The 6,360-nt window shown below is 36.3% G+C and overlaps 1 non-coding gene across 1 annotated transcript; it reads left to right on the forward strand.

Moving 5' to 3' along the window:
* The first annotated feature begins 1,850 nt into the window (after positions 1 to 1,850).
* LOC137222914 (U6 spliceosomal RNA) lies at positions 1,851 to 1,957 on the forward strand. The gene has a single exon (XR_010942679.1). It is a non-coding gene; the product is annotated as a U6 spliceosomal RNA (small nuclear RNA).
* The last annotated feature ends 4,403 nt before the right edge of the window (positions 1,958 to 6,360 follow it).

Genomic DNA, 6,360 nt, shown 5'->3' on the forward strand with positions numbered 1-6,360 from the left:
TTTCAAAATAGATGTTTGTTTAAAAAAGAAGAAAAGAAATATTGAAGATTCTCAAAAGACTTTAGGGGATGAAGCGCAAGCTGCTTGGTGTAACCCACACTCTGAGAGCATCACTCTCCTCTACTGACGCTCCATCACCCCGTGGACTGGCACACACCACAGCGTTTCCATGTGTGACCATTTGCTGCTCCAGGACATACCAACACTTTCAGCTCCTGCTTGAGCAACGCTTGGATCTGAATCCCATTAGCCACCTGTAAATGTCTTTAGTGGTTTATATGTATCTTTTCAACTGGATTGAGTTTGGTAAGTGTAGAGATTCTTTGATTCATTTGTGTATTAATGGTGCTTAGCAAATGTAGCTCGTAGTTACCAACAAATGAGAAATACATGAAATGAGTGAATGAATCATAGGATTTTAGATTTGGAAGGAATATTAGGGGTTTTACTGTCCAAATTCCGTGTTTCACAAAAGGAAAATGAGGCTTAGTGAGGCTTTGGTTTGGTCAAACTCACACAGTAGAAAAGTAGTGTTGCTGGTCCTGAAACGCAGTTATCTCAGCTCTCCATTCAGAGGCCTTTCTACCCTTTCACTCCTGGCTAATTTGGAATTTTACTTGGAGGGATTGTGGTCCTTTTTTTTAAATATTTCACTGTGATACTCCTAATATTCTTGGGGACATCATTCACATTTTAAAAATAATTGGAGAAAAGTACCTATAACTTCAGGCATTCAAATAGCTACAGTAGCCCTCTAGTTTTTCAGCTGCCTCTGTCTGTTAGTATTTCAACACTTTATAAAACAGTAGCACCATTGTGGCAATTATATAGTACTTCTATTATGGGTATAGATATTCTATAACTATATGTGACTTTTTATTATTAAGTTGTCAGAGTTCTTTATAAATTCTGGATACAAGTCTTTGTCAGAGAGATAGATGAAATATCTATCTATCTATCATCTATTTATCTATCTATCATCTATCTATCTATCTAAAATTTCTACCCAGAATGTGAGAACATATTTTCATTATCTTCCTAGTATTTCTTGATGAGTAGAAATATTAAATTGTGATGAAGTCTAATTTATCCATTTTTTAAATTTTTATGGTTAATACTTTCTGTGTCTATAAGTACTCTTTGCCTAGCCCCCACATCATTAAGATATTCTTTATGTCTTCTTTGAGAAATTTTATAGAGTTTGCTTTAAAGTTTAGGGCTATTTTCAACTTAAGTTAATTTTTTGTATGGTGTGAGGTAGGACTTGACCTTAATTGTTTTTTCATATATTAATCTAATTGTTGCAATATTATCTATTTATGGAAAAGATTTTCTTTCTCCATTTAGTAGATTTGACATCATTTTTGAGAGTCAATTCATTATATACAGGTAGGTCTATTTCTGTACTCCCTATTTTGTATTGTTGATTGTATTGTCTATTGTCTTAGCAAACTCACTCTGTCTTGATTAGTGTAGCTTTATGGTAAGTCTTTAAATCAAGTGGGCATAAGTCCTGCAGTTGTATTCTTCTCTTTCAAATAGCTTTTTGCTATTCTAGGTCCTTTTCATTTCCAAATAAATTTTAGAATCCGCTTGACAAGTCACACCATGCAATTCATTGAATCTATAGATCAATGTCAGGACAAAAGACATGTGAACAATATTACTTTCCAATCTATGAACATGGATTTTTTTCTGCTCCTTCATTTAAATCTTCATTTCTCTCAGCAGTGTCTTGTTATTTTCATGAAAGAGATTATGCATTTTTTTGCAAATTTATTCCTAAAAACAGGCATACCTTTGGAGATATTGAGGGTTTGGTTCCAGACCATCGCAAGACAGCAAACACTGTGCTCGCTTCAGCAGCACATATGCTAAAATTGGAATGATACAGAGAAGATTAGCATGGCCCCTGCACAAGGATGACACAGAAATTCGTGAAGCGTTCCATATTTTTGAGAAACGTGAACTCGCCAAACAAAGATTTCAGTGTAAATGTTGTCTTTACCAAATGAAGTTAAAGGAACAAGTTATATTTAAAGTTTGAATGGAAGAGCCTGCCATTGTTGTTCCACATCTTGTTGTTGCTGTTTACAGTCTTTTACTGAGCCTACATCTTCATAAGATTCTTGGCAGGTATATGTTGGACACTTCTGTTTCGTGGTCAAGGCAAGATCAGAGGCCACGGATACTGACAGCTGATTTGTCTGTTTTCTTCTGTCTTCTTCCATGACTGTATCTACTGCCTCATCTTGATTTACAAGCAAAACCTAGAAAACCTACAAAAATAAGTGTTCTGTAGTTTATCTAGGAATAATACAGAAAATATTGCTGTTATTTTGGTGAAGAAAATCAATTTGTATAGTTTATTTCAACCTAAATAAAAGGTGAATTTTGTTTTAAAAAAATAAACAGCAAACATTGCAGTAAAGCAAGTCACACAAATTTTTTAGTTTCCCAGTGCATATAATGGTTATGTTTACACTATACTGAAGTCTATTCAATGTGCTATAGTGTATGTCTGAAAAAAAAAAAAGGTACATACCTTAACTTAAAAAAACTGTTGGAAAAATGGCTCCAATATACTTGCTTGACATAGGTTGCCACAAACCTTCAATTTGGAAAATAATATAGTACAGGGACTTCCCTAGTGGTGCAGTGGTTAAGACTCTGTGCTCCCAAAGCAGGGGGCCCGGGTTTGATCCCTGGTCAGGGAACTAGATCCCACATGCATGCTGCAACTAAGAGCTTGCAAGCCACAACTAAGGAGCCCACCTGCTGCAACTAAGACCCAGCACTACCAAATAAATCAATAAATATATTTTTTTAAACGTGATACATGGCAACCTCAATAAAGTGAAGCACAATAAAATGAAGTATTCCTGTATTGTATTTTCGATGCTATATTTTTTAATTGAGAAGACAAAATCCTACTATCTTATTTCAAGATTTCTTAGTCCCACTTGCATTAAATAAATTGTAGAAAAAATTTTATTTGTTGGGCAGTGCTTAAATCTTCCACATTGATGTAACTATTACAAAATAGTAGTAACTACAATTATAAAATGGTATTTATTGATCCATGCTAGCTCATCAAAAAAATAATAGTAAAAATGAGTCATATACAATAAATGAATCTGTAGTAGTACTAAAATGCTTCTTCACTCTCCAGCTTAATTTATCTTTCTAAATTAACCATCGGATATTGGACTCTTAAGTACCATTCATGGTTAAGTGTACACTGCTTAATAGACCATGTGATGTAAAGATGTCAAACAGGATTGGTGGTGACAACAGAGGCTGCAGTTTAGTACAGAAGCCTACAGTTAACATACGGCTTCTATCTAAGTGGAGTAACTAAGAATAGCTATGAAATCTGCAAAGGAAGCTAGAAGAGATCAACAGAACAAAGAGGTAGCATAAGCCTAGCCACTGTGAGCCAGTTATGCATCCTTGCATTTCAGCAAGGGTGGGCAAGATAAAATTACTTACTACTCCCCTTATTTACTCAAAACAACAATATATTTCTATTCTCCGAATCTTGCCAATGGTCTCATTTCATTGCACATATCAAAATGTAAGAAATCAGTCCTAATAACAAAATGATCACATATTCAGAAGAAATATATATAATGTATTCAGAATGCATATCAATGTATACTGGTGGCCTTCTCTTCATCTTTCATGCTCCAGAATGTGTAAGGTGATTATATCCCTGGTATTTCCTCTTTTATATCAGATATGGGTTGTTTGAAAACTATTTCATCATCACCTTCTGTTTCATCCACTTGGCAATTTTCACTTCTCCATCAGTGTTGATGTACAAACTGTTGTGTGACCCTGGCTATCCATAATCATCTTCAGAGAGTCAGAATACCTAAAACCTCTTTATCTTCTTTGATAAAACCTGGCAATTCATAGAGCTCTGATAACCAGTCCTTGAGATATTTTTTTTTTCTTTTTCCATAAGACCAGCAAAGGAAGATCACAATTTATTCCTAATTTAGCTCTTTTTTTCCTATTTTTTCTTGGTTTTTAAATTCCTTCTCCATTTTGAGCTTCTGTTTAAGTATTCACTTCTTCTTCTACTGTTCCACTGGTAGTATATGATGTCTTTGAAAATAGAACATCCCAGTCTTTAAAATTTTCTTTGGGTAATTTTTCAGATGACATAAACTTACACTTCAAGATTCTTTGCCAAAATGGTAGTTGTTCATTGTTTCAGTCACTATCTTGGCAATATCTTCATATTCAAACTCAAAGAAGGCACAGGCTTTGTAATGTCCAGTCTTTTTTACTTCTGGGCAATCGAAGTGTTTTAATGATGTCAGGCTGGGAGCTGGGGTTCAAAAAGCCCGCCAAGTGTATGACCCACAGAGACTACTCCAAAAGGAAGTTCTCCCTGCTGGATGTGCCCTGGTGGACCTCCCATCTCCTTACTTCTCAAACTTCACCTGCTACTGCAGGTTAAGTGACAGTAGCATCTTGCCATACCTGCATAAAACAATTTGTGGAGCCTATGCACTCCACCTTATGCTCCTGGAAAATCTTTTTGATGCTCTTTTGAATAGCATTTAAAAATTAATTTTCTAATTATTTTTTCATAGTATATAGTAACACAATTGACATTTGTATATTAATCTTCTATCCTATCACCTTGCTAAATTTTACTTGTAGTAAAAATTTTAGATCCCATTGGACTTTCACATAAACCAAAAGGTCATCTGTGAATAAAAATGGTTCTAATTTTTCTTTTCCCATTGGTACCCTTTTCTGGTTATACGAAGTAGCTTTTTTCCTAAAATTAGGGGAAATGAGTTCAATTTTAGCATTAATTATGATGTATGTTATAGGTTTTCATAGATCTCTTTATCAGATTGTGGAACTTTCCATCTACTCCTACATTGCTAAGAGTTTTCCCATGAATGGATGTTGAATTTTGTCAATTTTTTCTCCTTCTATTGAGATAATTGCATGCTTTTTTACTTTTTATGTTTATGTACAAACAAGTAAAATTATCTTTGTACAAGACCTATTTTTATACAAAAATTCCTGCCGAATCTACTAAAAACTATTAGAATTAATATTTGTTAGTGACTGACTGGGCTATGCTACTGAATTCTATTTGCTCTGCAGTGTAAGCTTCTGATGTTGCTGTTCAAAAAGTGCAGCCTTGGGGCATGCACAGTCACCCTGGGATGAGAGTAGTTTTAGCAAAGCTCTCTTTGACTTTCTCTTTCCCTGATTGCTTCCAGCTGTTATGCTCTACCAAATTCCAGATGATTGCCTTTTTGATTTCGGCAATGCTCGGGTGAATACATTGCTCCACAGATTGATCCAATTAGATTCAGACGCCTTCGCAGGGGTAGTTTTTGAGGTCAATGTTTGAGGTTTGTTCTGACCCTAAGAGGGCTCTTCTTCATTGTCTCTTTTACTTCTTCTCACTGGCAAACTAACTGGCCTATGGTTTAGCTTGTACCTTTCATGAAGCTACCAGCCTCCTCTTAATTGGTTAGTACCAAAACCACCACTGCTTCTGAGAGCATTGTTTGGCTTGAACTTTCTCACACTCTGTTCCCCAGAAGCTTAATTCCTTTGGGGAGATTTTTGAAGCTTTCTGTTTTATGTCTGTTGTTTCATCTGGGCAAAATTTCTGAGCCATGGCTCTGGATCTGGGGCAAGGATAGTTGCTCACTTCTCTCACAGTCTTGCATTAATAGTAGGGTGCTGGGTGAGTGGAGGAACCTTTGGTATTCTTGGCTAGCCTCTCCAGGCATTGGATCCCACCCGACAAATGAACTGGGGTGAAAGCCATGAGGGTCTCAGTATTCTCAGCATGCCAGGCTTGAGGTTGAGCCTCTGTCTTGTTAGTGGGATGTTGGTGGAAGAAGTGATCCCCTTGCAGTTGTGCTCCTCTGGAATTTAGTCTCTGCAGCATATATGTGGAAGTAATGAGAAGTACTAGTGGCCTGCCCATGCCAGGAAGATACTTGTCTTAGTCCATTGGGCTGCTATCCAAAACACCACAGCCTGGATAGCTTATAAAAACAGAAATTTATTTTTCATGTTCTAGATGCTGGAAGTTTGAGATCAGGTTCCAACATGATCAGGTGAGGGCCCTCTTCCAGACTGCAGAATTCTCATTGTATCCTCACACAGTGGAAGGGAGTTAAGGATCCCTCTGGAACCTCTTTTATAAAGGCTCTAATCCCATTCATGAGGAGTCCACCCTCATGATTTAAGTGCCTCCTAAAAGTCTCACCTCTTATTACCATCACCTTTGGGGATTAGGATTTTAACATATGAATTTTAGGGGGACACAAACATTCAGATCATAGCAATACTATATCCCTCAACAGG

Source organism: Pseudorca crassidens, chromosome 3 (assembly GCF_039906515.1).
Source record: "Pseudorca crassidens isolate mPseCra1 chromosome 3, mPseCra1.hap1, whole genome shotgun sequence".
Lineage (NCBI taxonomy): Eukaryota > Metazoa > Chordata > Mammalia > Artiodactyla > Delphinidae > Pseudorca > Pseudorca crassidens.